The sequence below is a fragment of the Carassius gibelio genome, chromosome A9 (genome assembly GCF_023724105.1).
Source record: "Carassius gibelio isolate Cgi1373 ecotype wild population from Czech Republic chromosome A9, carGib1.2-hapl.c, whole genome shotgun sequence".
NCBI classification, from domain to species: domain Eukaryota; kingdom Metazoa; phylum Chordata; class Actinopteri; order Cypriniformes; family Cyprinidae; genus Carassius; species Carassius gibelio.
In genome coordinates, this window is record NC_068379.1 from 316,757 (window position 1) to 335,124 (window position 18,368).

General features: G+C 36.2%; 2 long non-coding RNA genes across 4 annotated transcripts in view; one reads left to right on the forward strand and one right to left on the reverse strand.

The window, feature by feature from the left end:
- Window positions 1-5,625: 5,625 nt before the first annotated feature.
- LOC128019381 (uncharacterized) overlaps window positions 5,626-18,368 on the reverse strand; it is a 31,379-nt gene continuing 18,636 nt past the window's right edge. Inside the window, exons 3-4 of one of the 3 annotated variants that reach the window (XR_008185128.1) lie at window positions 13,872-14,344; window positions 5,626-6,052 (exon numbers count right to left, since the gene is read on the reverse strand). This is a non-coding gene — a long non-coding RNA (uncharacterized LOC128019381). Of the gene's footprint in view, window positions 6,053-7,942; window positions 8,146-13,871; window positions 14,345-15,785; window positions 17,354-18,368 lie in introns of those variants that run through there. The other 2 variants (XR_008185130.1, XR_008185129.1) reach the window with 2 other exon arrangements.
- Window positions 14,310-18,368, forward strand: part of LOC128019383 (uncharacterized) — a 40,919-nt gene continuing 36,860 nt past the window's right edge. The window contains exon 1 of the long non-coding RNA XR_008185132.1: window positions 14,310-14,415. This is a non-coding gene — a long non-coding RNA (uncharacterized LOC128019383). The remainder of the gene's footprint in view (window positions 14,416-18,368) is intronic.

An 18,368-nucleotide genomic window follows, 5' to 3' on the forward strand; every position in this document is an offset into this window, starting at 1 on the left:
CACACACACACACAAAGACACACATATACATGTACAAATAATTTGTTGCAGATATAGGTATTTGAAATAAGTGATAGGTGACATAAAATTATTGCAAGTCTTCTCTTTTTCAGAGATTAGATGTCATTTTCAGGTTAAACTGTAATCATAATGTGGCAAAATTGTAAAAACTGATACATCTGTTTGAACAAAATGGAAAACATCAATTCAATGAGATGTTAAATGTTATAACAGTTAATTTATTAATGTTTTGGCATGAATTCATGTAAACAGTACTGTTTAACTAGCTGAATGAGCCCATTAGTGGTCTTCCGCTGCCATCTAGTGGTTATAAATTGCATTTACTCAAACAACACTGTGTTTTAAAACATAACTGTTATAGTGTTGTATTTCTTTTTTGCCCAATCTCTCTTAAATTTTGCATGCTTGTTTAGAATGAAATCATGCATTATTTTACATAGTTTTGATAATTTGTGGGATTTCTGTTTGTATTAATAGGCCTTTTGTACACTATGCAAATAACATATTATAAAATTATTGGTTTATAGTGGCCCAAATGCAATTGTTCAACATGTTTTTGATAATTATTGACCTTCAGAGTCTAGAGAATTGTACTTCAGTGGTTTTATTGATTTTCATCTTAAACCGTATCACAAGTATGCCAAAGTAACTTTTTTAAATAAGCTTGAATATTTAATTAACAGCTTTATTGACAACATTGGTCCCAGAGGCAAAGTTGTTCAGAATGAGGAGATTTATCATATGATATGAAGATTTAGTGTTTTTGAGTGAATATATGAACATTTTCAAACAATTTGAGGCCATTTACCATATAAATCTTGTGTTTGAGACCTTTTCTACTGTTATAGCGCCACCTATGGTCTGATCTCCATGAAACTTTGCATGCTTGTTAAGAGTCACCTGTTACATGATTTCACTGAGTTTCATAAAGTTTTGAGTTTTCCTTTAGGTTTTATAGGCTTTGGGGTATGTTTGGCCACACCCCTTTTTCTAAATTACCCCGTTACAGCTAACCAAAGGACAAAATTCAACATTTTTTTAATAATTATTGATCTAGAGAGTCCACAGAATATTACTGCAGTGGTTTGGTTCCGATCGGGCAAAAAACCTAGGACTAGTTCGCAAAAGTAGGTTTTTAACATATTTGTGAATAACAATTGAACAATTTGATTGACAGCAATGGTTCTTGAGGCAAAGTTGTGCATTACGAGGAGATCTATCAAATGATATGCATATTGTGTTGATATGTGAAACACCACGTGATTACAGAGCCATAAAACTCGTTAGCGCCAACTAGTGGCCGATTTCTTTCAAAATTCTTACAGACCTTAAGGTTCATGAGTCGAACGTACCCAGCGAGTTTCGTTCCGATCAACATCCGTTAACCCTTTCAAATAGGTGCTTAAATTTGTTTGGCCAATGGCGGCCATGTTTTTTGAGATATGCTAATGTCCTCATAGGTACTTGTGCCCCTTCAGACCAAGACACTGCATACCGATTTTCAAGTCGATCGAGCCAACGGTTGCCTAGTTATAGCAACTTATGTGTTTTTTCTATCTTATAGCGCCCCCAAGTGGCAGAGATGCGCAATTTTTTTTATTTGACCAAAGATTGAGCTCGTACATATGTGTACCGAGTTTGGTGAAGATATCTCATTCCGTTCAAGAGTTATAGTCAAAATAGCATTTGGCTAACGTTAGCATAGACGCTTTTTGGCGTACTGTTTCGCGTAAGAATTGAAATTTTAACTTTTTTTTGATAATTATTGATATTGAGTGTCCAGGGAATATTTATGAAGTGGTTTGGTTCTGATTGGTTGAAAATCCTAGGACTAGTTCGCAAAAGTAGGTTTCGGATATAGCTCGATTTTGCGAGAAAACGGTGCGTCGTAGACCCCAAAAAGGCGCCGTGCACTTTTGTTCGGGCTAACCCAAGGATTGCAACAATGCCATGTTTTTGAGTCTACGGCTAACGGTATACGATTTACGGCCAAAAATGTCCAAAATTTTTGCTTTTTGCGCTGTAGCGCCCCCGTTTGGCCGATTGGGCTGAGACTTTGATAAGTTCTCCCCAAATTGAGCTCTACGATCTGTCCAAATTTCAGCTCTCTAGGCCTTACGGTTTGGGCTGCACGTTCAGTTCTAGGGCAGAAGAATAATAATAATAATTAAAGCTGCAAGCAGCATTTACCGGGGTTCAAGCACATTAAGGCCTCTGAGGTGGTCTGAGCCAACCTGGATGCATGGATGACATTTAAACACATCCAAAATGGAGAACAGGTTAACAGACAGACACACACACTGAAAGTAAATGATTAGACTAATATATGTATACTCTATAAGCATATGCACACACACACACACAGAAAGACACACATATACATGCACAAACATTTTGTTGCAGATATAGGTATTTGAAATAAGTGATAGGTGACAATAAACTTATTTCAAGTCTTCTCCTTTTAAGAGTTTAGATGTCGTTTTCAGGTTAAACTGTAATCACAATGTGGCAAAATAGTAAAAACTGATATATCTGTAAGAACAAAATGGAAAACATTGACTCAATGAGATTTAAAATGTTATAACAGTTACATTTTTAATGTTTTGGGATGAATTCATGAGTCATTTCAACAGTACTGTTCAACTTAACTGAATGAGCCCATTAGTGGTCTTCCACTGCCATCTAGAGGTTATAAATTGCATTTACTCAAGCAACACTGTGTTTTTAAACATAACTGTTATAGTTTTGTTTTTTGTTTTTTTGCCCAATCTCTCTTAAATATTGCGTGCTTGTTTAGAATGAAATTATGCATTATTTTACACAGTTTTAATAATTTGTGGGCTTTCTGTTTGTATTAATAGGCCTTTGTGTACACTATGCAAATAACATATTATAAAATTACTGGTTTATAATTGTCCAAATGCAATTGTTCAACATGTTTTTGATAATTATTGACCTTCAGAGTCTAGAGAATTGTACTTCAGTGGTTTTATTGATTTTCATTTTAAACCCTATCACAAGTATGCCAAAGTAACTTTTTTAAATAATCTTGAACATTTAATTAACAGCTTTATTGACAACATTGGTCCCAGAGGCAAAGTTGTTCAGAATGAGGAGATTTATCATATGATATGAAGATTTAGTGTTTTTGAGTGAATATATGAGCATTTTCAAACAATTTGAGGCCATTTACCATATAAATCTTGTGTTTTGAGACCTGTTGTACTGTTATAGCGCCACCTATGGTCTGATCTCCATGAAACTTTGCATGCTTGTTAAGAGTCACCTGTTACATGTTCTCACTGAGTTTCATAAAGTTTTGAGTTTTCGTTTAGGTTTTATAGGCTTTGGGGTATGTTTGGCCACACCCCTTTTTCTAAATTATCCCTTTACAGCTAACCAAAGGACAAAATTCAACATTTTTTTTAATAATTATTGATCTAGAGAGTCCACAGAATATTACTGCAGTGGTTTGGTTCCGATCGGACAAAAAACCTAGGACTAGTTCGCAAAAGTAGGTTTTTAACATATTTGTGAATAACAATTGAACGATTTGATTGACAGCAATGGTTCTTGAGGCAAAGTTGTGCATCATGAGGAGATCTATCAAATGATATGCATATTGTGTTGATATGTGAAACACCACGTGATTACAGAGCCATAAAACTCGTTAGCGCCAACTAGTGGCTGATTTCTTTCAAAATTCTTACAGACCTTAAGGTTCATGAGTCGAACGTACCCAGCGAGTTTCGTTCCGATCAACATCCGTTAACCCTTTCAAATAGGTGCTTAAAATTGTTTGGCCAATGGCGGCTATGTTTTTTTGAGATATGCAAATGTCCTCATAGGTACTTGTGCCCCTTCAGACCAAGACATTGCATACCAATTTTCAAGTCGATCGAGCCAACGGTTGCCTAGTTATAGCCATTTATGTGTTTTTTAAATCTTATTGCGCCCCCAAGTGGCAGAGATGCGCAATTTTTTTGATTTGACCAAAGATTGAGCTTATACATATGTATACCGAGTTTGGTGAAGATATCTCATTCCGTTCAAGAGTTATAGTTAAAATAGCATTTGGCTAACGTTAGCATAGACGCTTTTTGGTGTACTGTTTCGCGTATGAATTGAAATTTCAACTTTTTTTTGATAATTATTGATATTGAGTGTCCAGGGAATATTTCTGAAGTGGTTTGGTTCTGATTGGTTGAAAATCCTAGGACTAGTTCGCAAAAGTAGGTTTCGGATATAGCTCGATTTTGCGAGAAAACGGTGCGTCGTAGACCCCAAAAAGGCGCCGTGCACTTTTGTTCGGGCTAACCCAAGGATTGCAACAATGCCATGTTTTTGAGTCTACGGCTAACGGTATACGATTTACGGCCAAAAATGTCCAAAATTTTTGTTTTTTGCGCTGTAGCGCCCCCGTTAGGCCGATTGGGCTGAGACTTTGATAAGTTCTCCCCAAATTGAGCTCTACGATCTGTCCAAATTTCAGCTCTCTAGGCCTTACGGTTTGGGCTGCACGTTCAGTTCTAGGGCAGAAGAATAATAATAATAATAATAATAATAAAAATCCTAACAATTACAATAGGGTTTCAGCACTGCGTGCTTGAACCCCTAATAATAATATTAAAGCTGCAAGCAGCATTTACGGGGTTCAAGCACATTAAGGCCTCTGAGGTGGTCTGAGCCAACCTGGATGTACGGATGACAGTTAAACACATCCAAAACGGAGAATAGGCTGACAGACAGACACACGCACTGAAATTAAATGATTAAACTAGTTTTAAGAGTTTGGATGTCATTTTCAGGTTTCACTGTAATCATAATGTGGCAAAATTTTAAAAACTGGTAAGTCTGTATGAACAAAATGGAAAACTTTAACTCAGTGAGATTTAAAATGTTGTAACAGTGTTTTTTTTTATTTTTTGTTTAGGCATGAATTCATAAATCTTCTCAAAAGTACTGTTTCAATTTGCTGAATGAGCCCATTAGTGGTCTTCCGCTGCCATCTAGTGGTTATAAATTGCATTTACTCAAACAACACTGTTTTTAAACATAACTGTTATAGTGTAAAGTTTTTTGCCCAATCTCTCTTAAATTTTGCATGCTTGTTTAGAATGAAATTAGGCTTTATTTTACACAGTTTTGATAGTTTGTGGGCTTTCTGTTTGTATAAATAGGCCTTTGTGTACACTGTGAAAAGAACATATTATACAATCACTGGTTTATAGTTGTCCAAATGCAATTTTTCAACATGTTTTTGATTATTATTGACCTTCAGAGTCTAGAGAATTGTACTTCAGTGGTTTTATTGATTTTCAGCTTAAAGCCTTGGACTACTTTGCCAAAGTAACTTTTTTAAATAATCTTCAATATTTAATTAACAGCTTTATTGACAACATTGGTCCCAAAAGTTGTTCAGAATGAGGAGATCTATCATATGATATGAAGATCTAGTGTTTATGTGAATATATGAGCATTTTCAGACAATTTGAGGCCATTTACCATATCAATCTTATGTTTTGAGACCTTTTCTACTGTCATAGCGCCACCTGTGGTCCGATCTCCATGAAAATTTGCATGCTTCTTAAGAGTCATCTGTTACATGTTTTCACCAAGTTTCATAAAGTTTTGAGTTTTCGTTTAGGTTTTATATGCTTTTGGGTATTTTGGTCACGCCCCTTTTCTAATTTAGCCAGTTAAAGCTAACCAAAGGACAAAATTCAACATTTTTTTAATAATTATTGATCTAGAGAGTCCAGAGAAAATTACTGCAGTGGTTTGGTTTCGATCGGGTAAAAAATCTGGGACTAGTTCGCAAAAGTAAGTTTTTAACATATTTGTGAATAACAATTGAACGATTTGATTGACATCTTCGCTCCTTGAGGCAAAGTTGTTCACAAAGAGGAGATCTATCATATGATATGAAGATCTAGTGTTTGTGTGAATGTATGAACATGTCCTACAAATTGTGATCATTTTCTATTGAAAATGTGTGTTTTTGAGGCTTTTTCAACTGTTATAGCGCCACCTATGATCTGATCTCCATGAAACTTTGCATGCTTGTTAAGAGTCACCTGATACATGATTCCACGAAGTTTCATAAAGTTTTGAGTTTTCGTTTAGGTTTTATAGGCTTTGGTGTATGTTTGGCCACACCCCTTTTACTAAATTACCCCTTTACAGCTAACCAAAGGACAAAATTCAAAATTTTTTTGATAATTATTGATCTAGAGAGTCCACAGAATATTACTGCAGTGGTTTGGTTCCGATCGGACAAAAAACCTAGGACTAGTTCGTAAAAGTAGGTTTTTAACATATTTGTGAATAACGATTGAACGATTTGATTGACAGCAATGGTTCTTGAGGCAAAGTTGTGCATTATGAGGAGATCTATCAAATGATATGCATATTGTGTTGATAAGTGAAACACCACGTGATTACAGAGCCAATAAACTCGTTAGCGCCAACTAGTGGATGATTTCTTTCAAAATTCTTACAGACCTTAAGGTTCATGAGTCGAACGCACCCAGCGAGTTTCGTTCCGATCAACATCCGTTAACCCTTTCAAATAGGTGCTTAAAATTGTTTGGCCAATGGCGGCCATGTTTTTTGAGATATGCAAATGTCCTCATAGGTACTTGTGCCCCTTCAATCAAAGACACTGCATACCAATTTTTAGGTCGATCGAGCCAACGGTAGCCTAGTTATAGCCATTTATGTGTTTTTTCTTTTTATAGCGCCCCCAAGTGGCAGAGGTGTGCAATTTTTTTTATTTGACCAAAGTTTTAGGTCTTACAAATGTGTAGCAAGTTTGGTTAAGATATCTTATTTCTTTCACGAGTTATAGCCTGTTGCGTAAAATTGCTCCTCGACTTTCGAACGTTTTGGCATCCCATTACGACAGCGAGTCGAAATTTCAACTTTTTTTTGATAATTATTGATATTGCCTGGCCAGAGAACAGTTCTGCAGTGGTTTGGTTCAGATTGGGCGAAAAATCTAGGACTAGTTCGCAAAAGTAGGTTTTGGACATACGTCAAATTTGCGAAAAAACGAGGCCTCCTAGACCCAAAATCAGAGTGACCGTTTTTAATTTCGCATGACCCACGGATTCCGGAAATGTAAAATTTTTGGCTCTATGATAAGCGGTTTAGGAGTTATTAGCACTAACGCATTTTTGATCACTGTAGCGCCCCCTTTAGGCCGATTGGGGTGAGCCTTTGGATCTGACAAGAAGGCCGGACTTCTACCATCTGACCAAGTTTCAGCTCTCTAGGCCTTACGGTTTGGGCTGCACGATCAGTTTGAGTGGAGAATAATAATAATAATAATAATAATTAAAGCTGCAAGCAGCATTTACCGGGGTTCAAGCACATTAAGGCCTCTGAGGTGGTCAGAGCCAACCTGGATGCATGGATGACAGTTAAACACATCCAAAATGGAGAACAGGCTAACAGACAGACACACACACTGAAAGTAAATGATTAGACTAATATATGTATACTCTATAAGCATATGCACACACACACACACAGAAAGACACACATATACATGCACAAACATTTTGTTGCAGATATAGGTATTTGAAATAAGTGATAGGTGACAATAAACTTATTGCAAGTCTTCTCTTTTTAAGAGTTTAGATGTCATTTTCAGGTTAAACTGTAATCACAATGTGGCAAAATAGTAAAAACTGATATATCTGTAAGAACAAAATGGAAAACATTGACTCAATGAGATTTAAAATGTTATAACAGTTACATGTTTAATGTTTTGGGATGAATTCATGAATCCTTTCAACAGTACTGTTCAACTTAACTGAATGAGCCCATTAGTGGTCTTCCACTGCCATCTAGAGGTTATAAATTGCATTTACTCAAGCAACACTGTTTTTAAACATAACTGTTATAGAGTTTTTTTTTTTTTTTTGCCCAATCTCTCTTAAATTTTGCATGCTTGTTTAGAATGAAATTATGCATTGTTTTACACAGTTTTGATAATGTGTGGGCTTTCTGTTTGTATTAATAGGCCTTTGTGTACACTATGAAAAGAACATATTATAAAATTACTGGTTTATAGTTGTCCAAATGCAATTGTTCAACATGTTTTTGATAATTATTGACCTTCAGAGTCTACAGAATTGTACTTCAGTGGTTTTATTGATTTTCATCTTAAACCGTATCACAAGTATGCCAAAGTAACTTTTTAAAATAATCTTGAATATTTAATTAACAGCTTTATTGACAACATTGGTCCCAGAGGCAAAGTTGTTCAGAATGAGGAGATCTATCATATGATATGAAGATTTAGTGTTTTTGAGTGAATATATGAGCATTTTCAAACAATTTGGGGCCATTTACCATATAAATCTTGTGTTTTGAGACCTTTTCTACTGTTATAGCGCCACCTATGGTCTGATCTCCATGAAACTTTGCATGCTTGTTAAGAGTCACCTGATACATGATTTCACTGAGTTTCATACAGTTTTGAGTTTTCCTTTAGGTTTTATAGGCTTTGGGGTATGTTTGGCCACACCCCTTTTTCTAAATTACCCGGTTACAGCAAACCAAAGGACAAAATTCAACATTTTTTTAATAATTATTGATCTAGAGAGTCCACAGAATATTACTGCAGTGGTTTGGTTCCGATCGGGCAAAAAACCTAGGACTAGTTCGCAAAAGTAGGTTTTTAACATATTTGTGAATAACAATTGAACGATTTGATTGACAGCAATGGTTCTTGAGGCAAAGTTGTGCATTATGAGGAGATCTATCAAATGATATGCATATTGTGTTGATATGTGAAACACCACGTGATTACAGAGCCATAAAACTCGTTAGCGCCAACTAGTGGCCGATTTTTTTCAAAATTCTTACAGACCTTAAGGTTCATGAGTCGAACGTACCCAGCGAGTTTCGTTCCGATCAACATCCGTTAACCCTTTCAAATAGGTGCTTAAATTTGTTTGGCCAATGACGGCCATGTTTTTTGAGATATGCAAATGTCCTCATAAGTACTTGTGCCCCTTCAGACCAAGACACTGCATACCGATTTTCAAGTTGATCGAGCCAACGGTTGCCTAGTTATAGTAATTTATGTGTTTTTTCTATCTTATAGCGCCCCCAAGTGGCAGAGATGCGCAATTTTTTTGATTTGACCAAAGATTGAGCTCATACATATGTGTACCGAGTTTGGTGAAGATATCTCATTCCGTTCAAGAGTTATAGTCAAAATAGTATTTGGCTAACGTTAGCATAGACGCTTTTTGGCGTACTGTTTCGCGTAAGAATTGAAATTTCAACTTTTTTTTAATAATTATTGATTTTGAGTGTCCAGGGAATATTTATGAATTGGTTTGGTTCTGATTGGTTGAAAATCCTAGGACTAGTTCGCAAAAGTAGGTTTCGGATATAGCTCGATTTTGCGAGAAAACGGTGCGTCGTAGACCCCAAAAAGGCGCCGTGCACTTTTGTTCGGGCTAACCCAAGGATTGCAACAATGCCATGTTTTTGAGTCTACGGCTAACGGTTTACGATTTACGGCCAAAAATTTCAAAAATTTTAGTTTTTTGCGCTGTAGCGCCCCCGTTAGGCTGATTTGGTCGAGACTCGGTATCTGACAAGAAGGCCGGACTACTACATTCTGACCAAATTTCAGCTTTCTAGGCCTTACGGTTTGGGCTGCACGAACAGTTTGAGTGGAGAATAATAATAATAATAATAATAATAATAATAAAAATCCTAACAAATACAATAGGGTTTCAGCACTGCGTGCTTGAACCCCTAATTAAAGCTGCAAGCAGCATTTACGGGGTTCAAGCACATTAAGGCCTCTGAGGTGGTCTGAGCCAACCTGGACGTACGGATGACAGTTAAACACATCCAAAACGGAGAATAGGCTGACAGACAGACACACGCACTGAAATTAAATGATTAAACTAGTTTTAAGAGTTTGGATGTCATTTTCAGGTTTTACTGTAATCATAATGTGGCAAAATTTTAAAAACTGGTAAGTCTGTATGAACAAAATGGAAAACTTTAACTCAGTGAGATTTAAAATGTTGTAACAGTGTTTTTTTTTTATTGTTTAGGCATGAATTCATAAATCTTCTCAAAAGTACTGTTTCAATTTGCTGAATGAGCCCATTAGTGGTCTTCCGCTGCCATCTAGTGGTTGCATTTACTCAAACAACACTGTTTTTAAACATAACTGTTATAGTGTAAAGTTTTTTGCCCAATCTCTCTTAAATTTTGCATGCTTGTTTAGAATGAAATTAGGCTTTATTTTACACAGTTTTGATAGTTTGTGGCCTTCTGTTTGTATAAATAGGCCTTTGTGTACACTGTGAAAAGAACATATTATACAATCACTGGTTTATAGTTGTCCAAATGCAATTTTTCAACATGTTTTTAATTATTATTGACCTTCAGAGTCTAGAGAATTGTACTTCAGTGGTTTTATTGATTATCAGCTCAAAGCCTGGGACTACTTTGCCAAAGTAACTTTTTTAAATAATCTTCAATATTTAATTAACAGCTTTATTGACAACATTGGTCCCAAAAGTTGTTCAGAATGAGGAGATCTATCATATGATATGAAGATCTAGTGTTTATGTGAATATATGAGCATTTTCAGACAATTTGAGGCCATTTACCATATCAATCTTATGTTTTGAGACCTTTTCTACTGTCATAGCGCCACCTGTGGTCCGATCTCCATGAAAATTTGCATGCTTGTTAAGAGTCACCTGTTAGTGAGTTTTCGTTTAGGTTTTATATGCTTTTGGGTATTTTGGTCACGCCCCTTTTCTAATTTAGCCAGTTAAAGCTAACCAAAGGACAAAATTCAACATTTTTTTTGATAATTATTGATCTAGAGAGTCCAGATAAAATTACTGCAGTGATTTGGTTTTGATCGGGTAAAAAATCTGGGACTAGTTCGCAAAAGTAAGTTTTTAACATATTTGTGAATAACGATTTGATTGACATCTTCGTTCCTTGAGGCAAAGTTGTTGACAAAGAGGAGATCTATCATATGATATGAAGATCTAGTGTTTGTGTGAATGTATGAACATGTCCTACAAATTGTGATCATTTTATATTGAAAATGTGTGTTTTTGAGGCTTTTTCAACTGTTATAGCGCCACCTATGATCCGATCTCCATGAAACTTTGCATGCTTGTTAAGAGTCACCTGATACATGATTCCACGAAGTTTCATAAAGTTTTGAGTTTTCGTTTAGGTTTTATAGGCTTTGGGGTATGTTTGGCCACACCCCTTTTACTAAATTACCCCTTTACAGCTAACCAAAGGACAAAATTCAACATTTTTTTGATAATTATTGATCTAGAGAGTCCACAGAATATTACTGCAGTGGTTTGGTTCCGATCGGACAAAAAACCTAGGACTAGTTCGTAAAAGTAGGTTTTTAACATATTTGTGAATAACATTTGAACAATTTGATTGACAGCATTGGTTCTTGAGGCAAAGTTGTGCATCATGAGGAGATCTATCAAATGATATGCATATTGTGTTGATAAGTGAAACACCACGTGATTACAGAGCCAATAAACTCGTTAGCGCCAACTAGTGGCCGATTTCTTTCAAAATTCTTACAGACCTTAAGGTTCATGAGTCGAACGCACCCAGCGAGTTTCGTTCCGATCAACATCCGTTAACCCTTTCAAATAGGTGCTTAAAATTGTTTGGCCAATGGCGGCCATGTTTTTTGAGATATGCAAATGTCCTCATAGGTACTTGTGCCCCTTCAGACAAAGACACTGCATACCAATTTTTAGGTCGATCGAGCCAACGGTAGCCTAGTTATAGCCATTTATGTGTTTTTTCTTTTTATAGCGCCCCCAAGTGGCAGAGGTGTGCAATTTTTTTAATTTGACCAAAGTTTTAGGTCTTACAAATGTGTAGCAAGTTTGGTTAAGATATCTTATTTCTTTCACGAGTTGTAGCCTGTTGCGTGAAATTGCTCCTCGACTTTCGAACGTTTTGGCATCCCATTACGACAGCGAGTTGAAATTTCAACTTTTTTTTGATAATTATTGATATTCCCTGGCCAGAGAACATTTCTGCAGTGGTTTGGTTCAGATTGGGCGAAAAACCTAGGACTAGTTCGCAAAAGTAGGTTTTGGACATACGTCAAATTTGCGAAAAAACGAGGCCTCCTAGACCCAAAATCAGAGTGACCGTTTTTAATTTCGCATGACCCACGGATTCCGGAAATGTTAAATTTTTGGCTCTATGATAAGCGGTTTAGGAGTTATTAGCACTAACGCATTTTTGATCACTGTAGCGCCCCCTTTAGGCCGATTGGGGCGAGCCTTTGGATCTGACAAGAAGGCCGGACTTCTACCATCTGACCAAGTTTCAGCTCTCTAGGCCTTACGGATTGGGCTGCACGATCAGTTTGAGTGGAGAATAATAATAATAATAATAATAATTAAAGCTGCAAGCAGCATTTACGGGGTTCAAGCACATTAAGGCCTCTGAGGTGGTCTGAGCCAACCTGGATGTACGGATGACAGTTAAACACATCCAAAACGGAGAATAGGCTGACAGACAGACACACGCACTGAAATTAAATGATTAAACTAGTTTTAAGAGTTTGGATGTCATTTTCAGGTTTCACTGTAATCATAATGTGGCAAAATTGTAAAAACTGGTAAGTCTGTATGAACAAAATGGAAAACTTTAACTCAGTGAGATTTAAAATGTTGTAACAGTGTTTTTTTTTTTATTATTTAGGCATGAATTCATAAATCTTCTCAAAAGTACTGTTTCAATTTGCTGAATGAGCCCATTAGTGGTCTTCCGCTGCCATCTAGTGGTTGCATTTACTCAAACAACACTGTTTTTAAACATAACTGTTATAGTGTAAAGTTTTTTGCCCAATCTCTCTTAAATTTTGCATGCTTGTTTAGAATGAAATTAGGCTTTATTTTACACAGTTTTGATAGTTTGTGGGCTTTCTGTTTGTATAAATAGGCCTTTGTGTACACTGTGAAAAGAACATATTATACAATCACTGGTTTATAGTTGTCCAAATGCAATTTTTCAACATGTTTTTCATTATTATTGACTTTCAGAGTCTAGAGAATTGTACTTCAGTGGTTTTATAGATTTTCAGCTTAAAGCCTTGGACTACTTTGCCAAAGTAACTTTTTTAAATAATCTTCAATATTTAATTAACAGCTTTATTGACAACATTGGTCCCAAAAGTTGTTCAGAATGAGGAGATCTATCATATGATATGAAGATCTAGTGTTTATGTGAATATATGAGCATTTTCAGACAATTTGAGGCCATTTACCATATCAATCTTATGTTTTGAGACCTTTTCTACTGTCATAGCGCCACCTGTGGTCCGATCTCCATGAAAATTTGCATGCTTGTTAAGAGTCACCTGTTACATGTTTTCACCAAGTTTCATAAAGTTTTGAGTTTTCGTTTAGGTTTTATATGCTTTTGGGTATTTTGGTCACGCCCCTTTTCTAATTTAGCCAGTTAAAGCTAACCAAAGGACAAAATTCAACATTTTTTTGATAATTATTGATCTAGAGAGTCCAGAGAAAATTACTGCAGGGGTTTGGTTTCGATCGGGTAAAAAATCTGGGACTAGTTCGCAAAAGTAAGTTTTTAACATATTTGTGAATAACAATTGAACGATTTGATTGACATCTTCGCTTCTTGAGGCAAAGTTGTTCACAAAGAGGAGATCTATCATATGATATGAAGATCTAGTGTTTGTGTGAATGTATGAACATGTCCTACAAATTGTGATCATTTTCTATTGAAAATGTTTGTTTTTGAGGCTTTTTCAACTGTTATAGCGCCACCTATGATCCGATCTCCATGAAACTTTGCATGCTTGTTAAGAGTCACCTGATACATGATTCCACGAAGTTTCATAAAGTTTTGAGTTTTCGTTTAGGTTTTATAGGCTTTGGGGTATGTTTGGCCACACCCCTTTTACTAAATTACCCCTTTACAGCTAACCAAAGGACAAAATTCAACATTTTTTTGATAATTATTGATCTAGAGAGTCCACAGAATATTACTGCAGTGGTTTGGTTCCGATCGGACAAAAAACCTAGGACTAGTTCGTAAAAGTAGGTTTTTAACATATTTGTGAATAACATTTGAACAATTTGATTGACAGCAATGGTTCTTGAGGCAAAGTTGTGCATTATGAGGAGATCTATCAAATGATATGCATATTTCGTTGATATGTGAAACACCACGTGATTACAGAGCCATAAAACTCGTTAGCGCCAACTAGTGGCCGATTTCTTTCAAAATTCTTACAGACCTTAAGGTTCATGAGTTGAACGTACCCAGCGAGTTTTGTTCCGATCAACATCCGTTAACCCTTTCAAATAGGTGCTTAAAATTGTTTGGCCAATGGCGGCCATGTTTTTTTGAGATATGCAAATGTCCTCATAGGTACTTGTGCCCCTTCAGACCAAGACACTGCATACCAATTTTCAAGTCGATCGAGCCAACGGTTGCCTAGTTATAGCCATTTATGTGTTTTTTCAATCTTATAGCGCCCCCAAGTGGCAGAGATGCGCAATTTTTTTTGTATGACCAAAGATTGAGCTCATACATATGTGTACCAAGTTTGGTGAAGATATCTCATTCCGTTCAAGAGTTATAGCTAAAATAGCATTTGGCTAACGTTAGCATAGACGCTTTTTGGTGTACTGTTTCGCGTAAGAATTGAAATTTCAACTTTTTTTTGATAATTATTGATATTGAGTGTCCAGGGAATATTTCTGAAGTGGTTTGATTCCGATTGGTTAAAAATCCTAAGACTAGTTCGCAAAAGTAGGTTTCGGATATAGCTCGATTTTGCGAGAAAACGGTGCGTCGTAGAGCAAAAAATGCAGCTGTGCACTTTTGTTCGGGCTAACCCAAGGATTGCAACGATGCCTTGTTTTTGAGTCTACGGCTAACGGTTTACGATCTGCGGCCAAAAATGTCCAAAATTTTAGTTTTTTGCGCTGTAGCGCCCCCGTTAGGCCGATTGGGCTAAGACTTTGATAAGTTCTCCCCAAAATGAGCTCTACGATCTGTCCAAATTTCAGCTCTCTAGGCCTTACGGTTTGGGCTGCACGTTCAGTTCTAGGGCGGAAGAATAATAATAATAATAAAAATCCTAACAATTACAAGAGGGTTTCAGCACTGCGTGCTTGAACCCCTAAAAATCCTAACAGATACAATAGGGTTTCAGCACTGCGTGCTTGAACCCCTAATTAAAGCTGCAAGCAGCATTTTACCGGGGTTCAAGCACATTAAGGCCTCTGAGGTGGTCAGAGCCAACCTGGATGTATGGATGACAGTTAAACACATCCAAAATGGAGAACAGGCTAACAGACAGACACGCACACTGAAAGTAAATGATTAGACTAATATATGTATACTCTATAAGCATATGCACACACACACACACACACACACACAAAGACACACAAAGATACACATATACATGCACAAACATTTTGTGGCAGATATAGGTATTTGATAAAAAGTGATAGGTGACAATAAGCTTATTGCAAGTCTTCTCTTTTTTTAGAGTTTAGATGTCATTTTCAGATTAAACTGTAATCATAATGTGGCAAAATTGTTAAAACTGATACATCTGTATGAACAAAATGGAAAACATCAATTCAATGAGATACAAAATGTTATAACAGTTAATTTATTAATGTTTTGGCATGAATTCATAAAAACAGTACTAGCTGAAAGAGCCCATTAGTGGTCTTCCGCTGCCATCTAGTGGTTATAAATTGCATTTACTCAAACAACACTGTGTTTTTAAACATAACTGTTAAAGTGTTGTTGTTGGGTTTTTTGCCCTATCTCTCTTAAATGTTGCATGCTTGTTTAGAATGAAATTATGCATTACTTTACACAGTTTTGATAATTTGTGGGATTTCTGTTTGTATTAATAGGTCTTTGTGCCTCTGGGGTGGTCTCGGCCAACCAGGATGTATGGATGACATTTAAATACATCCAAAAGACAGACACACACACACTGAAATTAAATGATTAAACTAGTTTTTAAGAGTTTAGATGTCATTCAGGTTTCACTGTAATCACAATGTGGCAAAATTGTAAAAAATGATGTGTCTGTATGAACAAAATGGAAAACATTGATTCAATAAGATGTAACATGTTATAACAGTTAATTTATTAATGTTTTGGCATGAATTCATGAATCCTTTCTACAGTACTGTTCATTTTAACTGAATGAGCCCATTAGTGGTCTTCCGCTGCCATCTAGTGGTTATAAATTGCATTTACTGAAACAACACTGTGTTTCTAAACATAACTGTTATAGTGTTGTTATTTTTTTTTTTTTTTTGCCCAATCTCTCTTAAATTTTGCATGCTTGTTTAGAATGAAATCATGCATTATTTTACACAGTTTTGATCATTTGTGGGATTTCTGTTTGTATTAATAGGCCTTTGTGTACACTATGCAAATAACATAATATAAAATTACTGGTTTATAGTTGTCTAAATGCAATTGTTCAACATGTTTTTGATAATTATTGACCTTCAGAGTCTAGAGAATTGTACTTCAGTGGTTTTATTGATTTTCATCTTATACCCGATCATTAGTTTGCCAAAGTACCTTTTTAAAATAATCTTGAATGTTTAATTAACAGCTTTATTGACAACATTGGTGCCAGAGGCAAAGTTGTTCAGAATGAGGATATTTATCAAATGATATAAAGATTTAGTGTTTTTGAGTGAATATATGAGCATTTACAAACAATTTGAGGCCATTTACCATATAAATCTTGTGTTTTGAGACCTTTTCTACTGTTATAGCGCCACCTATGGTCTGATCTCCATGAAACTTTGCATGCTTGTTAAGAGTCACAAGTTAGATGATTTCACCGAGTTTCATAAAGTTTTGAGTTTTCGTTAAGGTTTTATAGGCTTTGGGGTATGTTTGGCCACACCCCTTTTTCTAAATTACCCCTTTACAGCTGACCAAAGGACAAAATTCAACATTTTTTTAATAATTATTGATCTAGAGAGTCCACAGAATATTACTGCAGTGGTTTGGTTCCGATCGGACAAAAAACCTAGGACTAGTTCGCAAAAGTAGGTTTTTAACATATTTGTGAATAACAATTGAATGATTTGATTGACAGCAATGGTTCCTGAGGCAAAGTTGTGCATTATGAGGAGATCTATCAAATGATATGCATATTGTGTTGATATGTGAAACACCACGTGATTACAGAGCCATAAAACTCGTTAGCGCCAACTAGTGGCCGATTTCTTTCAAAATTCTTACAGACCTTAAGGTTCATGAGTCGAACGTACCCAGCGAGTTTCGTTCCGATCAACATCCGTTAACCCTTTCAAATAGGTGCTTAAAATTGTTTGGCCAATGGCGGCCATGTTTTTTTTAGATATGCAAATGTCCTCATATGTACTTGTGCCCCTTCAGACCGAGACATCGCATACCAATTTTCAAGTCGATCGAGGCAACAGTTGCCTAGTTATAGCCATTTATGTGTTTTTTCTATCTTATAGCGCCCCCAAATGTCAGAGATGCGCAATATTTTTGATTTGACCAAAGATTGAGCTTATACATATGTATACCGAGTTTGGTGAAGATATCTCATTCCGTTCAAGAGTTATAGTTAAAATAGCATTTGGCTAACGTTAGCATAGACGCTTTTTGGTGTACTGTTTCGCGTAAGAATTGAAATTTCAACTTTTTTTTGATAATTATTGATATTGAGTGTCCAGGGAATATTCATGAAGTGGTTTGGTTCTGATTGGTTGAAAATCCTAGGACTAGTTCGCAAAAGTAGGTTTCGGATTTAGCTCGATTTTGCGAGAAAACGGTGCGTCGTAGACCCCAAAAAGGCGCCGTACACTTTTGTTCGGGCTAACCCAAGGATTGCAACAATGCCATGTTTTTGAGTCTATGGCTAACGGTTTACACTTTACGGCCAAAATTGTCCAAAATTTTTGTTTTTTGTGCTGTAGCGCCCCCGTTAGGCCGATTGGGCCGGTTCTTTGTATCTGAGTAGCGAGCAAGACTACTACCATCTGACCAAGTTTCAGCTCTCTAGGCCTTACGGTTTGGGCTGCACGTTCAGTTTTAAGGCGGAAGAATAATAATAATAATAATAATTAAAGCTGCAAGCAGCATTTTACCGGGGTTCAAGCATTTAAGGCATCTGAGGTGGTCAGAGCCAACCTGGATGTTTGGATGACATTTAAACACATCCAAAATGGAGAACAGGTTAACAGACAGACACACACACTGAAAGTAAATGATTAGACTAATATATGTATACT